The sequence below is a fragment of the Camelus bactrianus genome, chromosome 1 (assembly GCF_048773025.1).
Source record: "Camelus bactrianus isolate YW-2024 breed Bactrian camel chromosome 1, ASM4877302v1, whole genome shotgun sequence".
NCBI lineage: Eukaryota > Metazoa > Chordata > Mammalia > Artiodactyla > Camelidae > Camelus > Camelus bactrianus.
The window spans coordinates 18,073,000-18,095,282 of record NC_133539.1 but is presented as its reverse complement, the minus strand read 5'-3'; the positions used below and the strand labels follow the sequence as shown (position 1 = coordinate 18,095,282).

Genomic DNA, 22,283 nt, shown 5'->3' with positions numbered 1-22,283 from the left:
TAACTGAGCCTGGAAGCATAAAATATTGAGGTAGGATTCTTTTTCATCTGATGACACCAAGTACCCTGTAATAGACTTTTTTTTTAAATTAGACTTTTAAAAAAGACTTTAGAAAGAGATAAACATAGATGTTGCAGTTTTAAACCACAGAGGTTTTTGGTTGTCTTTTTGTTTTTTTTTTTAACTTTGAATCTTGGTGTCAGTTTAGACTCTAAAAGGAAAGGAGGTAAATGAAGGACTACATGTAACTGAATGTTCAGATAGTTGATAACATTCACATCATTCCAACTCATAAAAAGGATTTTAAGCCTACTATTGCTTTCTTGTACATGTTATGCTATTTATTATATTTCTATCACTGTATGTATATGTCTTACATGTTATGCTACTATGTGAACCATCAAAAATGAAAATATCTTGCATTAAATGAGACATTTAATAGTTCCTCTATGTTTATAACTTTCTTTTAGGAACATCCACAAAGAGAAAGAATGTTAATGGCACATAAATAATGTTGCTTTGTAGGCTAGAGAAGCTTAAAGCAATTTCATACTGTATCTAAGCTCTTTGCAATGATACTAAGGGAATCTTTATGGTCTCAATTCTGTAGAACAAAAAAGCTGAAATTTAGAAAAAATTAGGTCACCTGCCTGCCCAGAGTCACAGGCATGCTAAGTGACCAAGGTAGAACATGAACCCTGGTCTTTTGACTTAAATATTAGTTTATTTCCCTTCTATATGGAAGTAATGGAAATGTCACTGGTCTGGACATTTGTGTCTAATTTACTGGAATTATAACATTTGTTTCTAATTCCAGTTTAATCAGTAACAGTCTATCTGTCAACAGACAAGTGATTTTGACTCTCAGGTATTCATTTTTTTATTCAGATGCAAAAAGAAGAATTTTGGCTTAATATTTTGCTAGATTCCTTCCAGTTTTGTTTCTGATTTATGTATTATTTCATCTAATTTCAAATTTTCTAAAAATTATGAAAAGAATTAAATGTTGACATCTTATGTTATATATATCATTCACACATACTTACATGTGTATGAATATTACTGTATTAATTAAAATATATTTTATATCCATGTGTGTATATTTATGTGTTATTTCTGATACTTGTGGAGAAATAACTAATACCAAAATGTAAGCATTATCTTTAATAATCCATATTGCTAGAAATACTGTTTTCATTTGGTATATATCACCTCATTTTCTTTTATTAAACAGTACTTACTTCATACAAATTGAAATATATAAATATAGAATATGATATATTATATAGTATATAAATATTTAAATATATGTTAAGACATTTCAAATATGTAGTGATAAATTTTCACTTATATAATTTTAAACCAACCCAAGATGTATTAATCCATTTAATAATGAATATTTTATGACATAGTATATATTTGTTCTGTTTGGTTATCAGATGGGTTTTAATAGAGATTATTTTGGATATAGTGATTGATTTTTAATGATAAACATCTTGTTTTCTCTTAGCATTTTCTCTTATTCCTTAAAATTGTCAGTCTTTCCTTTACCATGGTAGTGATACTGTTGACAATTTGGAAGAGTAGAAATCAAAAAAAGTTTTAATTTTTGGGTTATAAATGATAGGGAAGAGAATAAAAATACTCTCCAAATTATTTTGAATTGGTCAGTTAACATAAAATAAGGAAAATTATGTTTGATACATATAGCCTCTCATTTATCTTAAGAATTTAGGAGTCTTGCTAGGAATGAGGCAATTGCTTCCTTTGAGATAGTTTTTAATTCCCATAGAAATACGTTTGAGGTTTACATTCATGAAATATGAAATGAAAAATTCTTCTTACAAAAGTAAAAAAGGGAATAAAGGAAATTCATCATACTAAAATATAAAAATGATACTTGAAAAATTTTACATGAATAGCTATACTAATTGCCGGGGCCATTCCTTGGTCACATAGCTATTTATCAAAGACAGAATGATAAATATAAGCTATGGTTTATAAAATCCTCTTGAAAATATTAAAATAAATGATTCAGATTGTGCACAGATGGCCAAATGCAAACGCACTCTTTATGTATTCAGAGAACTTTTTTTCTGTATGAATTGGGTAGGCTTTCAGTGAGCTAAATACACACAATAACTTTAAATGAATTATTGGAATGATTAAGTTTTTGGAGAGTTTTAAAACATGAAAATCCTAAGAAACCATCATAATAAATTGCGGTAGGGAGCATTAGATTTTCTAGTTTAAAAGTATAATTTGTTAAAGTATAGAATTTTAATTTTATGAGGTTGTAATTCTGTAAGGAGCAAGAAGGATGAATGCTGATAGTTAAAGATCAGAACATCTTATTTTCTCTTCATTGCATGAGCTTTCTGTTTCTGAATTTGTTAATGCTGTAAGTGTGAAGATTATTAAGTGATTTTAGTCTTTTCACTTCCTGATTCTGTGAGTGACACTCATCTAAGGGTACTTGGGACAGAATAGTTTCATAGAAAGAAAAACGACTGTCCTTTTTCTGGTCAACTTTTGTTTCATATCACCTAAAAAATACTGTAGTTTGTTGCTCATATACTCTCTAATAGAATGAAGATTGGTAAATTAAGTTTCTCTAATTGATAGGATGTGGTAGGAAATAGTAGTTACATTGAGGAAAATGATTTCAATATTGATACATATCCTGCATATCTTAAAATTTGTTCTTGGGCAAGTCACTTGTGTTATTACGTCTTTGTATTATTTCTAGTCTACATCATAGTAATCCCCATCTTTGCTCTCTATCAACAACGTGGGTACAAATTAACTGATAAACTTGGGGCAGTATATTTATTTTTTCTTTCATTACTAGATCAAGGATTGATAAACTTTTTTTGTAAGTGTCCAGATATGAAATATTTTTAGGTTTTGTGAGCTAGTTCCTGTAGGAACTACTCAATACTCAATACTGAAGCACAAAAGGCAGCAACAGACAGGATGAGTGAGCATGACTGAATTCCAATAAAGCTCTCTTTAAAAAACAGGTGGTCATATTTTCCTTGCAGAAAGTAGTTTACTAACCCATGTAAAAATGAATTAAAACAAAAAAAGATTCAGGCACCCTTAAAGCCTGATCATGTCAGGGATGTGCAATCTCTGGAAACTTCCTGTGTAACTCATACGCAGTTGAGCCATTTTAGCAGAAAATACTCAGGAAAGTGTTGGAGGTTTTACATGTTACTTGAACATAGTGGACAGGGAAATAGGTTGGTAGAGTTTTCAAAACAGTTGAGAGGGTACCAGAAGGTATAACTTGCCTTCTTTCCATCGGAATCGTAAGGGAAGTTACTAGAAGCCCTAATAAGATCTTCCTACATTTTAGCGATGTCAAGTGGCAACAGAAAACCTTCATGGGGATTTGAGGGCCCAGTATGATTGCTCCTCCAGTGAAGAGAATGTTGACAAATGCCGTGTTCTGTTTACCCATCAGCTGATAGTAAGATTTGTCCTCCTTTGTTAAAGGATTATAAATGCCTCCAGAATCTGTATGCCTTCTTTGTCTGCCTCAAAACTCTTTATTTTGATTGTCTATGTTAAAGAGCCTTTCTGTAAGTCTCTCCTGTGTGATGGGGTTTGATCGCAGCTTAATTGTGGATAACGGCTCAGCTATTGTCTACCACTGTATATTAGGATATATAAAAGGTAGAAGAATCAAGCCACCCGGAATGGTATTTTTCCTATTGTTAAATCATCTGTTGAATTAAAAATAAAACACATCAAATAATTAATTTAATGTTACTTATTGGTTAAATGCATTTCACTTAATTAGGGTTTTTTTTTTTTTCCATCATGTCAACATAGACTATGAGGAGTAGAATGTTTGGTTTGTGTCCCTAACACCTCCTGCAGCACTCAGTGAAATAAATCGATAGTAGCTGAATTCTTTAACACATCTTTTTGGAAGACTGCTCAGTCTGTCCAATGAAACTTCAAAGTGTCTTTGGGAGAAAGGGTATTGGTCTACCCCCCTCTCTCTCACTTTATATCATCTGGTAAAAAGCATTGTCTCCTTGTTGCTTGGGGACAGAAATATGGTGCCATTATTCAAAATCAGACTTACTATCAATGTTTAGATAATTTGTTGGCATGCTTTTTTGCATTTTATATTTCATGATACATGTTTTTCTAAATGGACACTTTAAATAAGTGGGCATTAGCAGTTATACTTAGGTTTATTCTGTGGTAGAATGAAGCATTTTAAATCAGATGGTTGATGTCAGCACTACTGAATCATTCTCTAGGTTAATTGTTTTCTATTTCCTTGGGCAGGCTATTTATTTGATATATTGTCAAATATGCTTCTTTGATTGTGTAATTATGCTTTATTATATGAATTAGCATTCAGAAACTGAAGATCTTCATGCATACATTTAAATTGATTTTACATATGTGCTTTACTCAGGCATATGTTTGTTTATTCATTTCCCATTCATTTAACTTGCACATACTTTTATGCCCTTTCTGACTATTAACTGTAATTTACAGAGTTTCAATCTAGCATTTCTAAGGAAATCATCTGCAGTTTTATTTTTCTTAGAAAGTTTGAACAAAACATCTATATATTCTAACATGATTAACATGTTATAATAATGTGGTTAAAATTGAAGTTTGTCCACATAACTGAAAGGAAAAGGAAGAGGAAATTAAGATTACTGACTATCCACTGGTTATTACCAGACAAAATAAACCTCACATATTTCTGAATTAAGCTTTGGTCAATAAGGAAATTGTCCACACTGTTACAAAAACTGTATTAGAGAGTAAGAGGGATAAATGATTTTATAACTTACACTAAGGGCTTCTGCCAATAACTGCAAAATTGAAAATCTGAAATGACAGTTGACTGAGGAGAGGAAACGGGAAACAAATCCAGTGGTTACCAGAAAGTTTGGAATATAATAGGAGAATTCTAGATATGACATTGGGCATTGACTCCAGAGAATAGCAATCATTATTGGAGGAATGATTAGAAATAAACCTAACTATGAAGAAAGGAACAGCAAAAAATTACCTAAATATCACATTGGGTAGAAGATAAAACACATACACACACAAACACACACACAACCACACATTTATAACCACATAGTAGAAACTGACACATGAATGTTACTGTGAATAAATCCATACTAATAAATATGAAAGCATAGAGCAAATTAATGTGCTCTTCAAATAAATATAAAAATTGACTCAGGAAGAGAGTACCTTAATTGCCCTAACACCATAAACGCAATATAAGTAGAAATCCTTTATGTAAAGTGGTATGTGCATATGATGTAGAATGCTTTAAAGGTTAAGTTCTATGATATAGTAAGTAAACATGATTCTGACATTACAGAAAATTTCAGTAAATAGAAAAATTGAACATTCTTCATCTCATTTTATGAAGCATGAATATTCTTGATACCAAAATAATGAAATAGATTAAAAGAAAAAAATGCACATTATTTCATTGAAAATGTTGTTCTGTCAAAAATTAATAACTTAACAATGCATAAAGTTCATTAATACATTATGAAAACCTTTCATTTTTCCCATGAATAAACTAAGTGGTTAAAATTGTCAAATTGAACATGAAATTCCCAAGTTGACTTATTCAAAGAAATATTATTTCAATAACTTTTGAAAATATGTACATTTCAAAATAATTTAATGTTCACTACTTCTGTCAAACCCAAATAGTAGAGAACTTTTTAGTCTTATTACAAGCTGATGCAAAACACTGAACACTATGATTAATCATGGATTGTTGAAAGCATAACTTTAGAATCTGGAAAAAATTAAAGATTCTAACTATTACCACCTTTATTAAGAAGCATATATTGAAAACACCTGTAATATATGAAGGTGAGAAAAGTAAATCAAAGTTACATATTTGGAAAAATAGAGGGAGAGCTTCCTCTATCAGATGTTAGGTTATACTGCTAAATTTTAGAGATTAAGAATGTGTAGTACAGCTCTACAGTAGTAGGATGAATTATTCAATAATTACTCATGAAATAATAAGTTTTTCATATGGGAAGAATAAAATTCCATCCCTTATGCATGACCTGAAAAAAAACCTAATAACATTGAATAGAGAAGTAAATGTAAAAGGTAAAATTATAAAACTTTAGAAAGCAAAATAAGATTAAATTTGGGTAGGAAGTTATAAAAGACAAAAAAATAAAAAATTGGAAATAATTTATAAGATTGTCTTATTCAATATAAAATATTATTTATTTAAAAATGCTTAATTAGGGGGAAAACATTGCCAGAATTGGGGGGGAACGCATTGCCAGAATAATGCTCATAACCAATCAAAGGTTTTTATTCTAGATATATAAATAATGAGTCAGTAAAAACTACCAGATGAAAGTAGTTGAAAAACATCAACAGGAATTTCACAGAAGGAGAAATGCAAATAAACTAGAAGCCTAAGTAAAGAAGCTCAATCCTATGAATATCAAAAAGAAGAACTTTAAATCCATAGTAAAATACAATTTTATATTCAGCAATTTGATAATAATTAAAATAAAGTTAAAATCTGTGTATACTAAATGTGTCAGAGTGTGGGACAATGGCATTTTCCATCCTACCACTAATGGGAGTTTAATTGGTCCATTCATGTACTGTTTGTTGTTTGTTTGTTTGTTTGTTTTTTGCATTTCCAATAAAGGTGAATGTATACATTGGTGGATATTCTCTAATTCTCATGAATGCCATTGCCTGAGATTCAAAGGAAGTGTTTCTTGATGTAAGCAATTGCTATGCATATTTAACCTTTATTATTATTTCATAAACCAAAGAGATTTATTTTACCTAATATTATCTTGACTGTACAATAAAAATGTACAACAAGTATATGTGCAAAATACTGCTAATGAAAATGAAACCTCTGTGGTGAACCTCTGCTGTTAGCATGCAGTGCATCTTAAGTCTTCTGTGTGTGTGTTCTAGTTATTTTAACATAGTGGGTTATAAGACATCCTATTTGAAAAGAAGTTACAAATTCAGTTTAAATATCCAGCTAATATCAAGTTACACTGACTGTTCACTGAGTTTAATTCACGGTGTATATATAGACAGCTACTAGACTGCTGTCACATCTAATAAAAAGAGTTCTGACAAGGCCACACATCCACAGTAATTTAACACAGGGATATGGAATGTAAGTGAACTACAAAATAATGCATTAGAAGCTCCGTAATGTCTGCATTAGGATGGATGTGTTAATATGCTAATATTCTTATTCTTGGTAGATGTTCCCATTTTTGACTAGGTAATTACATGTTTGATTATGTTTTTACATAAACCAAAATGACACCAAACTTAAGAAAAAAGAATAAATATGTACTAAAGCTGAATTAAATACAAAGATATCAAACCTCCTTAGATATATTTTCAGATGATCTTGATATTAAACTTATATTTTAAATATTTTAAAACATATTTATCAATGTGTTATGACTTTAGAAAGTTTCCACAATCAAAAATGTTATTTTTCCTCAGTGATTTCTTGAATTCTTTTTAGTGTTAAAAAAATGTTCTAGCCTTAGAATGTTTGTAGTATTCCCCAGCATATTCCACAACATATTCTTGGTTCCTGAGGCATGTTTTGTTAACATATATCTGTATATTTTTAACACATAATTTTCAACCAGGCTCTCTACTTTCTTCTGTTTATCTACCTTTAGATTATTTTGCTTAACTATAATATTTTAGTTTTGTGACATTTCATCCATTTTTAATTAATCTTTTCATGGGGCTATAATATTTTAATTGCTCATTTATTAAAAATATGTGTTGAAATATCTTCTAAAACAACTCTAGTTATTGTAGGAGGAGCAACTTCTTGCTTCATTAATCTTGCACTCTAGTGGGAGGAAACAGAAATACAATGAATAAAAAGCAAATATCACAGAGTAAACAGGTAGATTAAGTATCAAATGATTAGGTAGATTAGGTGGTAAATGATGGCCTGAATTAGAGGTCATGTAATATCTGTAAGAGCTTTACAGGAAGACTTTAGCCAGTTATGAAATTGATTTAGTGGATGTATGACCAACATTCTACAACGTAGAATAAAATAAAAGACTGGCGAAAATAGCATAGCATAGCACAGCATGCAGTGGAAGAATTAGATGCTGTGTCCAAGAGTTCTTTTGTATGTTAAGTGAGTGTGAAACTGCACATGTCTATGTGTGTTCACATGTTTGTATACTGGAAATACAATATAATACACATTTCTTACCATTGGGCCAGGTCAAAAAAGTTTAGAGAACACTGAGATATTATAAACACACTTTTATAGAGACAGGCTTAGTTACTTAGCAATTCCTGTACGGTAAGTTCATTCCTAAGTGCTTCTCATTTAATCCTCACAGTAGTATTAGGTTGTATTAATATTTACTCTCTTTTTCCAGAAAAGGAAATTGAGGTACCTAGACAGGTTAGGTACTTTCATAAGTGCAGTTTCAAATTAGTATTAACTTTGAATGTATGTTCATGTCATTGTATCCACATTTAAAATAGAGTTTGAAGAGTTGTTTTTCATGATTAAGAGAGGCAACAACCATCTTTCTATTTAGGAAACTGTTTTGTTTCTTCTTAGTTTTTTACTCTTGTGGAGAATGCTGCAATAATGTTTTGTAGATAAAATTGTGTGCACAGAAACACCTTGGATTTTTTCTTAGCTGTGTTTAAAGCCTCAGATATATTTTGACAAAATGATATTTAAAAAGATCTCTGAAGGACATCAGAGTATCTTCAAGGTAGAGGTTCTCCTGTTCAAGTACCCAGTTCCTCCTGCTAACCTAGAGGCTTGAGCTTTGTGATACTGTTCTGTGTACAGCTCTTGACATTAACTTTGGCATTCTTCCCACATCCACTCTTGTTCACAGAATTACTGCTTAGATTTCTAGGTATGCTGAGATGCAGTAAGTTTCGGTGAATTCCTTTCTACGTCTTTTTGCCATATTGCCTTATTGCCTACAGGAAGTCAGGGTTCTTTTGTTTTGGTTTGATTTGTGTTTTCAGTCTTGTTGGTTTGTTATTTTTCTTTAGTTTCCCCTGATACACAGAAAATGAAACAAGTGAATAGCAAGGTATGATACTGACTTTCACTCATGGTTGCCGTACAGACAGATCATGACCAGTGTGACCATTGGTTTTTCTGGTGAAAAAAGATCACTTAAAACAGAGTTGGACACATAGAGTTTAGGTGATTAAAACTATTTCCCTATGTGTTTGGGGCCATCTGACCTTTTCAAGCTCAGAAGACAGGCTGTCCTTTGTAGTTAATGTATTTCTCATGTCAGGCAATTTTCAAACGGACACTTTTGTTTGGTTCAGCTACTAGCCTTAAAAATAGAATGAACTGGGTTGTGCTCTCTATTAACCTTAAGATAGTATGTCCTGATAGTATGTGCAGAAGAAATGACAAGTCTATTGGATGACCAAGGAATTGTTTTGAAGGTCGTATCATCTGGCATGGGGCCTGCCTGCTCTGTTGCTGCTGCATGTAAGATATTTAAGATTTGGAGATGTGAAGTCCTTAACTTCATTTGAATTATACTCCTGCGGGGTACTGTGATGTTACCAGGTACGCCCAGCAGAAAGGAAAGGCTCAAGAACACGATTGCCACTGTCATCCTTCAGTAGCCTTGGAAGAGGTCAGCTCATGAGGCTGGGTGTCCAGTACTAAAGTCTAAGTTTTGTAGCATTGAACTGCCTAGAAGAGTAAATAGCAGTCTAAAGTAATTAATTAGAGTTGGGGGATTAAGCTGGGGTTTTCTAACATACGGTCATTTCTTCTAGAGGACTGCACAAACAGGGGTTTTGGATGGGCTCAGGTTCAGAGTTCTGCAACATGACGTCAGCTGTGGCTGCTGGTATCTTCACTAGTCTGGACTTGCGTGACCAAGACACCTCACTCACTGGGCTAGCAGTTGGTGCTGCTTTTGGCGGGAGTTCATCTGTGGCAGTTTACTTGATTGATAGATGTGGCCCTTCCATGCAGCTTGGGCTTTTCAGTGCATGATGGCTGGGATCCAAGAGAAAGTAGAAGATGCCAGATCTTTTAAAGATGGCAAAGCCCCAGAACGTCAGTTTTTTCTGTCCTCTAGTAAACTTGGTCCCTCCATGGGGAGTAGAAAGCACATACAAGGATGGAAGAAATTGAATACAATCATTTATAGACCCTTCTTACTGTAAAAAATCCTTACATTAACCACGTATTTATCATATCCAGTATTCTTCATTCCTTCAGTTATAAATGCTCTATTGATACGTTTTCAAATTCAATGATCTTTCCTTTGGCTGTGTACAGTCTGTTGCTAAGTCTAGCTAGTAAAATTTTCATTGTTGATATTGCCCTTTTCAATTCTAGAGTTTCCATTGGGTTCCCTTTTATAGTTTGCATTCTTCCACCGAGATTCTCCATGTTTTCTGTTATTATGTCCATTTTTCCCTCTAAGTCCTTAAAACATCTGTTACAATAGTTCTGTTAAAATTCTTGAAATTACTATTTCTATATTGTTTGATATTACCTCTTTTACTGATTGCCACAGGCTGGGTGACTTAAAACAACTTGAATTTGTTATCTTATAGATCTGTGTGTCAGGAGTGTGACACAGATCTCAATGGGCTAAAATCAAGGTTTCTGCAAGGCCACATTTCTTTGCAGAATTTCAAGGGATAATCTGTTTCCTTGCTTTTTTCCGCTTCTAGAGGCTACCCCATTTCTTGTCTCATGGCCCTTGTCCTCCAACTTCAAAGACAGTGAAGACAGTATGAGATTTCATATTATATCACTTACGAGTTCTCTGTCTCTTGATTTCAGTTTTAAGATCCTTATGATTATATTGGGCCCCTTTGGATAATCCAGGATAATCTCTCTAAAGGTTGTTTTATTAGGGATTTAATTCTTTATCTGGAACCTTAATTCTTAATTTATATGTAATCTAACATTTACAAATCCTGCAGATTAGGATGTAGACTTTTTTTTTTTTATTTGGAGGGGGCATCATTATTCTGTTTACCATACAAACCCAGTGAAAATTTCATTTTAGATACTGTCCTTTTTAGTTTAGAATTCCCATTTTGTCCTCCTATACAGTTTTCATTTTTCTACTATTTCCCCATAATTTCTACTATTATGTCTGTCTTTTCCTTTATGGCCATAAAACACTTGTATGAGTTATATTTAATTCTCATTTGATAATTTGCATGTTCTGAATTCCTTTTTTTATATGACAAAAGGTATAATTAAACCACATCACATTTTAATCAGGACTTCTGTTTTTATGGTTCCAGTAGAAGATTTTGATTATGACCAACATGTACTCTCTAATACTCACTTATGGGTGTTTATTTCTATTAACTTTGCCCGTAATCCTTTCAGGCAGTCCACTCTAGGACATTTAATGCATGTTTTGAACTTCCCCTGATTATTGGTATTATCATGGAATTTTTTAATATTGCTTGACAGGATGTCCTTGCTCTGACATTTCCCAAATGCCACATATGTATTTCTCCATCTAAAGCTCTTTGATCCATTTTGCCTACAGATTGTTTAATTTAAAACTCTGTCTCTGCTGCTTAATTTCCAACCCTGAAATGTTTGTTGTGAGCCAGTTTTCAACCTGTGATTTATTAATATAGGTTAAGTGAGGAAGGGGTCTTAGATTGAGACAACAGGGAGAATGAATATCTTTCTTTGACACTCTGACATTGTTTGTCACGTCTAGATGCTTCAGAATGAAAGAATGAAGCGATACAGGAAGATCCAAAATAGATAAGTATGGTGTGTGTGTGTGGGTTCCTTGTGTCCTTGTGATCTGGAGAAGAATTCAAGAAATTATACCTTTCTCCTGAAAATGAAAATTAGGAATTTAAGAAGGCACTTCTGCCAAATTAGTTTTATTTATATTCTTTATCTACATCCTGCTCAAAGAGTCAGTCACTAATATGATTACTTGTTTTTCTGATCTCAAAAATAGGATATTGTTAGTGTGTGCTTTTCTTGCATGTAAATTTGAATTCTTTGTTAATGACTTTTGTATATATGAGCACATATATGTGGTTTATGGGTTGCAGATGTGGGTGTGGGTTTGTGTTATTTTAGAGGTTTAGAAGATAAAAGCTTTTGGTTCCTTCTGAAGGATAAAATGTGAGATTTATCCCTAACGACTCAATAAGCTACCTTTTCTGTATGTCCCCATAGCACCCTGCACTTTCTCCTACTAGGATTTAATTCTCTATTGTAAAGCAGTGCTTATCTTGTCTATATTATTTATTTTTATTATTCATTCTTATTCTCCAGGCTGGCACAAAATAACATTGGCTAAAAGAATGCTAATGAGTAACTAAGTAGTTATTCAAGAAGAAATTTGTTTTATGAAGAAGTATGTAATATGTGTCAACAAAGGATAAACTTTGAAAAAATTCAGTTTGCTCTTTATTTTCTACAAGTTATCAAGATAGGTAAAGTTTAATTTTATTACTTTTATTACATTATCAACTCAGTGTTTGTAAACATCAATATGATATGCGTCCTTTTGCATCTTGTTGAAGCTTATCTCTATGTAAAAATATTAGTAAAATCATTCCTACTGACAATGTAGATGTGAAAGATTTATTTAAAAAGATGTAATAGGATCAGATTTGTACTCTGGAAATTATTTTATTTGCTTACTTTTTTTTTTATTCTAAAGTGCATTTAAATTTCATTTAATGGTTCATTTTTATCACCTCTTAAAGTAAACATCTATGTAATGTGGCCTCCAGTTATGGCCAAGGAGCAGTGATGTAAATAACTATAGGTTTAGCTCAGGTGGAACAAGAATATGAAAAGTCATGCATCCAAAGCAAAATGACCTCATGTGTAGAAATTGAACATGGAATTACCTTAGAAGCTACATTAAGCAGCTTTATTACAAGAATAATATTATGTAGATAAGGTAGCAGAATATTAAAAAACAGATTATAGAACACTTTAGGGTAATCTATTATCATCCGCAGTTCTTCTTTATTTCTGTAGTTGAACTCACTTGAACAGCTGCTTTTATGAAATGTAAGTAAATTAGTTGCTTACCTATTGCCATCACATTTATTTTTCCTCTTGTCATACGGTGAATGTGATTGTATGGCAGCCAACAACTCAGGGAAAAAAATGAGATTTCAGTTCAGGTGACTTTGTTGATGGCTTGTCAGGCAACGACCATATATTTTGACAGTGCTCATTATGATGTGAATCCTAAATAGGCAGGATTGAGGCAGGGCACCATGAGAAAGAGTTCAAGCAGCAGGGACCTGGATGAATGAGAGGCACTGAATGTTGAAGTCAGCAGGGACTTAACTGGGGGTAAGGAGAATCCTAGATTAAATCAAGGGAAAAGTACACCCACTGCATATGACCTAGACATAGCAGACAGACATGGTAATGGCGAGGAGTCTGTTTCACCTGGGGTTACGATGTAACATTAAGACAAGATTCTAGACTGCCCATCTTAGGGCAGATCATGATTATCCACCAGTTATGATTTTTGTTCAGACATTAATGAATGCAATGTTAAAAACATGTTTATTTAATTCAATATGCATTATGTGCCAGGAACTTTACAAATGATTAACTTGACCTTTTGATAACATCGAAAGGTAACCAATATTAATACCATTTTTCTGATGAGAATTTAAGTTCAGTTCAAAAAATTTATACACTATCAGAGAGTATGTAGCAAAAGAAACAAACAAAAATTTCCCTGTAATGCCTCACACAATCAGAAAAGTTTGGAGGGGCGTATATTTGAGAACTACAACCAGTGGTCCTTGCCTTTTTCTGCTTTTTGTCATTATTCCTCTCTGTGTGTCACATCCATTTTCTGTTTCTGTTGATCGGTTTTCTCCATGGAGAGAAACAAGGGCAACCAGCAGCTCGGGACTCAAATTTTCCACTCGAGAGTGAGGGTGTTATTCTCGGCACTCCGATTTAAATATCTCCATGAAAAGACTCTAACTGGCCTTTGGTTTAGGCCGTTCACCAAATCCCTAATGCTGTGATTAGGAAATCAGACTGTATAGGTTCCATCATGGGGCAGATGCCAATCCTAGTGCAGACACTTTCATCAAGTAAGCAGAACCATGTAGGAAGAGGGTGGAGGTATTAGTTTGCTAGAGCTGCCATAACAAATGACCCCAGACTAGGTGGCTTAACAGAAATACATTGTCTTCCACTTTTGGATGCCAGAAGTCTGGTGTTAAGGGGCCAGCATGGTTGATTCCTTCTGAGGCTCATGGAGGAGAGATCCTTCCAGGCCTCTCTCCTTTGCTGGCGCAGGGTCGTCTTCTCCCTGCGTCTCTTGACGTGGTGACATCCCTGTGTGCGTGTCTCTCTCCAAAGTTTCCCTTCTTACAGGGATACCTGTCACCTCACTTTAACTTGGTAACTTCTGTAAAGACCTGTCTCCAAATAAGGTCACACTCTGAAGTACTGGGCATTAGGAATTCCATATATGAGTTTTGACATGACACAGTTCAACCTATAAATTATGTTAAGTATATTAATTATGATGTAGAATCACACTCAGTAACCTCAGCAAGATGGTGTTTAACCAGGCAAGGTTGTATATCTGAGGTCTGCACAATCTGGAGATCTGGTACTTTAGTGCCCCTTATTATTTTCTGCCTTTTTCACTCTTTTTCTTTCTGTGTTTGTTTAGAATGGCCCCCGCCTTTCAAAAGCTTTAAATACATCACAGTATATTATAGTACTTTTATTTTCCTAAATCTCAAATAATAGAGATCATTGTGCACGTCCCATTTTGTTCACAGTGTACAGACTTACTTGGAAAAAAAAAGTGTCCATCTGTATTGTTCATGTTCCAGTACAAATAAGGCATCTGCAGATGAGGGTGCTGGATAGTGTTTAATTTGCAGAGTCAGCACAGTGTTTTGCATGGATGACCAAGTTAAATGAGTCTGATATCACCAACCAGCCAGCATGCCAGAAACAGATCATTAAACCTGTAATTTTCACAGGTAATAAAGATCTGCAAATAATCACTGAATGCTTTGCCCCGTCCTATGATTATATATTTAACTCCCAAAGAGGCAAATTAAAGCCATGAAGCTATCAAATGTTTTCAAAGATGAGAATTTAGTATGCTTCAAATATAGTGTCAACTTCCATTTGTCAAGTAATTACATTAATGAAATAACCAGTTTATTTTAATGGCTGTAATACTGGCTTTTTTGGTGTGAATTCATCGTGATCATGTTTGTGGTCAAATGACAAGGCAAAATTGGCCACGTATATTAAAATGAAACCAATCTGCTAATATCAAATACTGTTAGCTAATGCATAATTGATAATGTTGCAGAAAGCAGGTGATATACAATGAAGTCAAGTGGAAAGCTTAATTTTAGATGATTGATGTACAGACATGTTCTAATAATGTCCTAAAATACAATGAAAATATCAAGCAGCACGTACAGGCCTGCTCAAAAATAGAGGCAAGTAGAATGCCTCTGTCTGGTTTTCAGCAGATTAAGGTGACTCTGAATAAAGGCAATGATACTAGGCTTTATGAATACCGGCCACAGGCCCAAACTAGGAAACTGAGGACGAGAGAAACATACCAGCCCTTCTGGCTGCACACATAGCAAAAGATCATTGCCAAGAGAAGGTGGTCATGTCATTCTCCCCAGAGGCATTGGAGACAGAAAACAGAATCAGCAGGGTAAATGTAGAAGCATAGAATCTCAGAATTAGAGGAAAAAAATATGAAGAGCATTGATCTGAGTTCTTGCCAGTTCTGAATATTCATCATCATCACCTGATGAACCTTTAACATATTTTAGTTTATGCTGCTCTGCTTCCCTTCTTCTGATTTGATAAGTCTAGACTGGGGCCCAGGCGTGTTGATTTTTAAAACTCCTATAAGGTGTTCTGTCTTTTCTTTTTTCGATTTTCCCCCTTACCCATCTAGTTTTTGCATATCCCAGATGACTGGTGGTCAGTTTCTGCTCTCAGATAACTTTGAAAAGGGAAAGGATAGTGGGGAGAGAAGCATATATTCTCTATCAAGACTCTACTAATCCCCATCACATATTTTTATGACTTCATGTAACAGAAAGTCACTGATAATTTTAAGTGTTCTTTAGTATCAGTCCATAGAAGTGCTTATGTTCAGATCATGAGGGAATACTCTTAATGGTAAGTTGGATACAGTCAACTATGTATCAAAGAATATTTGATTTTAACTATAATCAGCCTATGCTTGCAGTTTTACCATGGTTTAACAAATGGAGCTGGATCCTAATCTGGTTTTATCCCACAATACATTGTCATTAAATCTTATCTGGTCAACTGTTTCCAACCCTTATACAAATTGTATTCATTAGACTAAAACTTCTTTCAGCATCAGCATTAAATCAATCTCTAATTTATAATACACGCAGGTTGATTCCTGGTTTTGTAAATATTCCCGCCACTGCCAGTTTCATGCTATAAATGGGACCTTAGTGAATGTGGAGTTGGGAAGTGTATTAGTTTCCTAGGTCTGCTGCAACAAAGTGCTCCAAAACAAGAGACATTTATTCTCTCATGGATCTAGGAGATAGAAGTTTAAAGTCAAGGTGTTGGCAGGGCCATGCTCTCTCTGATGTCTGTAGGGAAGGATCCTTTCTTCCCTCTACCTAGCTTCTGGTGCTTGACAGTAATCCTTAGCATTCTTTGGCTGATAGATGCATCCGTCACTCCAGTCTCTACCTTCTTTGTCACATGGCGTTCCCCTCTCTGTGTTGCTGTGTCCAGAATTTCCTCGCCTTATAAGAACATCAAACATTGGATTAGAGTGCTTGAAACCCAGTATGATCTTATTTTAACTTGATTACTTTCACAAAATACGGTTATTATTTCCAAATATGGTCACATTCACAGGTTCCAGGTTTTGGAATTTCAATATCTTTTTTAGGGGGACATAATTAAACTTATACCAGGAAGGGAAGTACGGTAGCATGCCATTATATAATATTTCCACCACAGAGAGACACTAGATATATATAAACAGAAAAGCACATTTAATGGTAGATGTTTCAAAATAATTAGCAACTGATATGTTTTGAGTATTTATTGTCTTTTAAATATAACAATGCTTATAAATTTATATAATTTCACTTTTAACAATGGCTGTGTTTAGCAATTGTCATGCATAATTCCTAAACATTTAATAATTGACTCTTCTAATGTGGCATGAGCTAGTTCCAATACACTACTGATTGGAAACATCATATAACCTAAATCCGAAAAATACGATGTTGAAAGTGGGAACTAAGGTAAACTAGAGAAAGTCTTTTCCCAGCCTGAATTATTTCCTCTTTCATTACAATGCTGAACAAAACTAAATGCCTATTGCCCATTTCGTCCATCGTGATTAATGAGGGAGACAATAGTCAAAACCAGGAATATAAGCAATCCAGAGACTACTCTCTGTAGACAGCCCTCTGTTGGTATTTCTCACATGTCTGCAAATCTTGGAAACAAGGTACTGGCTGCCCTTTGTTCTGAACCATCTTTCAAGACTGGTTGTTCAGAATACAGAGGTCTCCCGTATGACAGGTTTGTTTATAGGCAGGGAAGACAGAGAGAGTGTTGCTTCCAAAGGGCAGGTCTGCTTATGGTTCAGTGTATTAAAAATACTGCCTCCCGCTGAAGCAAAGTGCAGCCATGCTTACTGCCCGCTGTGAAATACTCTGATGCTCTGATTCTGTGTTCTTCTTCTCTGCCTCAACACACTGAGTGTGCAAATGTTATTCAGCCCTTGTTGAGTCATGCTGTGGAGCATGGGGTTTCAGGGAACAAGTACAAAAAATAATGATTCTCTGGTTATTGACATTGCTGTGAGTAATCAGCTGTACTTATTTTCTTACTCATCTAGTATCCTAGGTTACTAGAAAAGTCTATTACATACTGGACACTCAAGACCTATTGTGTGTCTTCTCTAAGCTTCCATTAAAATATGGTCAGCCTGCTTATCAGTTTGCAAGGGGAGAAACATCTCAGATGCTCACAGTTCTTGACATCCTTTTTTTTCTGTTGAACTTGGATTACCTAATCTATAATATTTCGTAAAATGAGCCTCAATTTAAAGCTTCACTATCCGTTTAGAAGTATAGTTTAACTCAGTATTGTTCTTGTTTTTATTTACCCCGTGTTTTCAGATGATTGTAAAATTAGCAACAAAAATGTCTGAATCATCTTTGTTACTTCTGTGTGATAGTAGCTGGTAAACTTTATATCTTGACTCAAAATTATCCTACGAGATTTACTAAGCAAAAACCAAAACAGTTGTTAAACTCACTCTTCTGATGTTAATTTTCATTTTGATTCATAAAGTATATTTGTCTTTTAACAAAATGTCTTGTTAAATTTGTGCACTGACAAAACAATGTATGCTTATATGGTCTGTCTATGTATGTATGCATGTATGCATGTATGTATCTGCCATCAGTCTATCATCTGTCTCTACCGTAGCTGCCTTGAGAATGCATTTTATTGTTGTTACAATATTGAGGTAAGTGAATTTAAGTAAAGCAACTAACATTATTATTTTGAATGATCTTGTATTGATTATACCCATTAAATACTATATGCTATTTCAAATATGTTTTCCTTTAAAACAAATTAATTAATTTGACTCACTGAATCAATATATAGTATAGTGAATGTCTGCTATATAACAGATAATTATCAAGGCACTGAAAATGTAAATAGGTCTTGAGTGTCCAGTATGTAATAGGCTTTTCTAGTAACCTAGGATATATCAAAATATATCAAATAATCCTGGCATTCATGGAGATGACATTCTACAAGAAGACAGAAAATGAGAGTTAAAAACATTCTCTGTTATTAAGTAGTGTTTTATTACTAACTGAAAACAAAGCACTTTTAGTGAGAGGAATGTGGAGATCTATCACATCTTTGGTCCCCAAAGGCATTTCTGATGGGTTGACATAGTGCAGACACCTTAATGGCATCAGGAAACGTGTTCCTGTCTTGAGAAACTGAGTTGAAACAGAGGTATTATTTAAAAGCAATGGCTCTGAGGTATGGGCAAGGTTTGCATGTTACAGGACGATACTTAGATCAGTAAGATTAAGAGTCATTCACAACATGATGTGTATGGTAGAAAATATAGTGTCTGAGGTAGTGAGGACTCAGAACAAGTAGGACCCAGTTTAGAGCTGGATAGGGACCTTGGATTTGGGAACTTTGGAAATGTGAAATGTTTCAGAATAAAGAGCAAGTGAAACAAAGATAGTGTCTTTCTTTTGTAGAATTTAAATCTGGGAGAACAGTAACTGATTGAAGACTTGAAAGGAACTCAGAATATTAGGATGGAGAAATACAAATAAAATACACTTAAAAACATGCTATTTGTTTAGAATTGAGTGAAAAAATCTGTATTTGTTTAAAAGTTTATTATAATTTATCATATTAAGTTTACCACTTTAATTTTAACTTACAAGATATTAATCATTCATAAACTTGAATTTTTGATTAAAATGTCCTAATATATTAATATTCTCATTTTTCATAAATTGAACTAAACTTACCTTTAACAGTGTTTCCTCATGCTCATCACCAAGCAAGACAGAACAACGTGTATATTGTTTGAAAATGACATATTAACACAGCTTAATAAATAAAATGGTTAGAAAAAACATGGAAAATAACATGGTTCTCAATTCAGAAACAATGCATTTCAAACCACCTTGGTTTCACACAGGAAGACTGGCTACACCTGAAAAGTTGGTCCTCAAACTTTTAGCTTCAGCTTTGTATATAATTTTCTTCCAAGACTATTTAATGGACATTCCATATTGGTCTCTTAGTCTCATTAAAGGAAGGCAATAACAATACCTGGGCTGAGGTAGATGTCAATGGAGACACAACCATAAATTCTAAATGTAGATTCAGAGGGTTTGTGTTTGAAAATGGAAAATAATTCATGTAATACACGTTTTGTTATCATTTCTGAAAGGCAAGTATATGTTGCTTAGTATGAAATGTCCCTAACACTTCAAAATATGAGTTGATAGAATTACGCCTGCCTGCTGTTAGTGCAATGCCTTGTGTAACTTCAGGCATTCAGAAGTGAAATAGGGAAAGTTCTACTTTTATGATGAGAGCTATTGTTACGATGGTGGATGCTGCTGGATTAAAGATTTTTGTAATTGTTTCTTGCCTGGAATATATTAAATTAGTAATAATAATCGTTATAAGTAGTAGTGATATGGTGGCTTGTGTTAGAAAATACCTGGTGAATGCTTCTGTAACTTGTGGGTTAATTATTAGAGTGGGGATAATAGCTAGTATGTTCATTTCAGTTCTGATTCAGATTAGTAACCAATGTGAGCTTGTTAGTACAATTATGGTTCCTAAGTTAATGGTCAGTAGAATGATATTAAAAACAATACATGTATTAGTTTGGGAAGCATATAAATTAACATTTCAGAGAATGGGCCTGATAGCTTATTTAGCTGACCTTGCTATGAATTGTGGTGTAATGCGGTGGCATGAAGGATTTTGAATTCTTAAGGGTTTATTAGTTCCTATAATTCTAGAAATAAGAGGATTTAAACCTCTGTTATTTAATCTGTCAGCGTAATTGTTTTGTCATACGTATTTGCGGTGGGTTGCCTGATACGATGGTGTGCATGCAACCGCATATCCATAAGGCTAATGTTAGTGGTAAAAGTGTTTCATAAGAGATGTGTAAGTTGATCACACTGAAATTGTGGGTGGAGAGTTGATTTATAGAAAGGAGATTGTTAGGAGGAGTGTTTTAATAATAAAGTTGGCTGTGTTTAGTTCTGGTACATAAGGGTTTTGAAATGCTCCTAAAAATAGGATTATTGTGAAAATTTTTTATCATGATGATGTTAGTATACTTTGATAAGAAGAACAGGGTGAATGGGCCTGTTGCATATTCTATATTGAAGCTTGATAAGATTCCTGATTCTCCTGTTAAATAAAATGTTGAATACAGATAAATCATATTATGGCTAGGGGTCAGGATGGGAAAATTAGTCATAGGTGTTTCTGTGGAATAATTAGTGTTAAATGTATAAGTGATCCACTTAGTAGGAGGACTGATAAGAGAATAATTGCTAATGTTACTTCAAATGAGATTGTTCTGCTGCCCAAAGAGCTCCATTAGTATATATCTTGATTTGAAGCTCATCCAGGTCAGAAGATGGAATAAACAGCTAGGCTTGATATAGCTAGTATTGATAGTACACCTAGGTTTATATTGATTAGTGGATAGAATCTGAGGAGAGGAATTCATAATGTATAGGGGAAGAGGAATTCATATTGTGAGAGCCAGATTGTTAAGGCTAAAATTGGTGCAATATAAATATAGACACTGATGGTGTTGATGGTCATATGGTTATTTAATAAATAATTTGAGTGCATCAGCAATGGGTTGTAATAATCCATAGAGGCTGAAGGTGTCTGGCCCTTTCTGGAGTTGTGTATAGCCTAGGACTTTCCTTTCAATTAGTGTAAGAAATGCTATGGTGAGTAAAATTGGAATAATTAGTGAAAGAATGTTGATTATAAACATGTTGTTTGGAAGAGCAACTGAACCTCTGGAAATAAAGGTTTAAGTTTTATGCAGTTAGTGGGCTCTACTAACCTGGCAGATCTATTCTTGGGTAGGGTATGTGTAAGTTAATTGAATTGAAATTATATCATCAATTAGTTTGAAGATGCTTTTGTAAGGTAGGTCTTATTTCTCTTGTTCTTTCTGTCACACAGTAGAGAGAATATAATATCCCCAAATATCCGTAACTCCTTCATATTTCTCGTTCTCACTGTCGTTGGGTTGGCATCACGTAACTCTTTGCAGATGGTAGACTGTGAATTGAAGTGATGTGTGTCTGTTCATCGGTGAGGAATTACTTTTCCAGATGCACTTGAAGGTGGAATAGAGCCACTTGCTTTAGTGAACTCTGAGTGAACAAACACTGAAAAATTCAATTTTTAATTTCTGTGGGGCATTGATTCTATAGCATTTCTAACATTATGCAGACTGAAATAGAAATCAGACTCTGAGTGGAATGCTGCTGAAAAAATAAGCAAACAAACAAAAGGAAAAACTTAATTGTATGGTCCTGGCTTATGAGTTGGGTTGGGGAAAGTAAGGAAACTGTTATCTAGGCATAAAGAGGTGGAGATTCATATTAGCAATAGCAAA

General features: G+C 33.8%; 1 pseudogene; it reads right to left on the bottom strand.

Annotated features, from left to right (window-relative positions):
- Window positions 1-20,681: 20,681 nt before the first annotated feature.
- Window positions 20,682-21,650, bottom strand: LOC141573632 (NADH-ubiquinone oxidoreductase chain 1-like; annotated as a pseudogene).
- Between the last annotated feature and the right edge of the window lie 633 nt (window positions 21,651-22,283).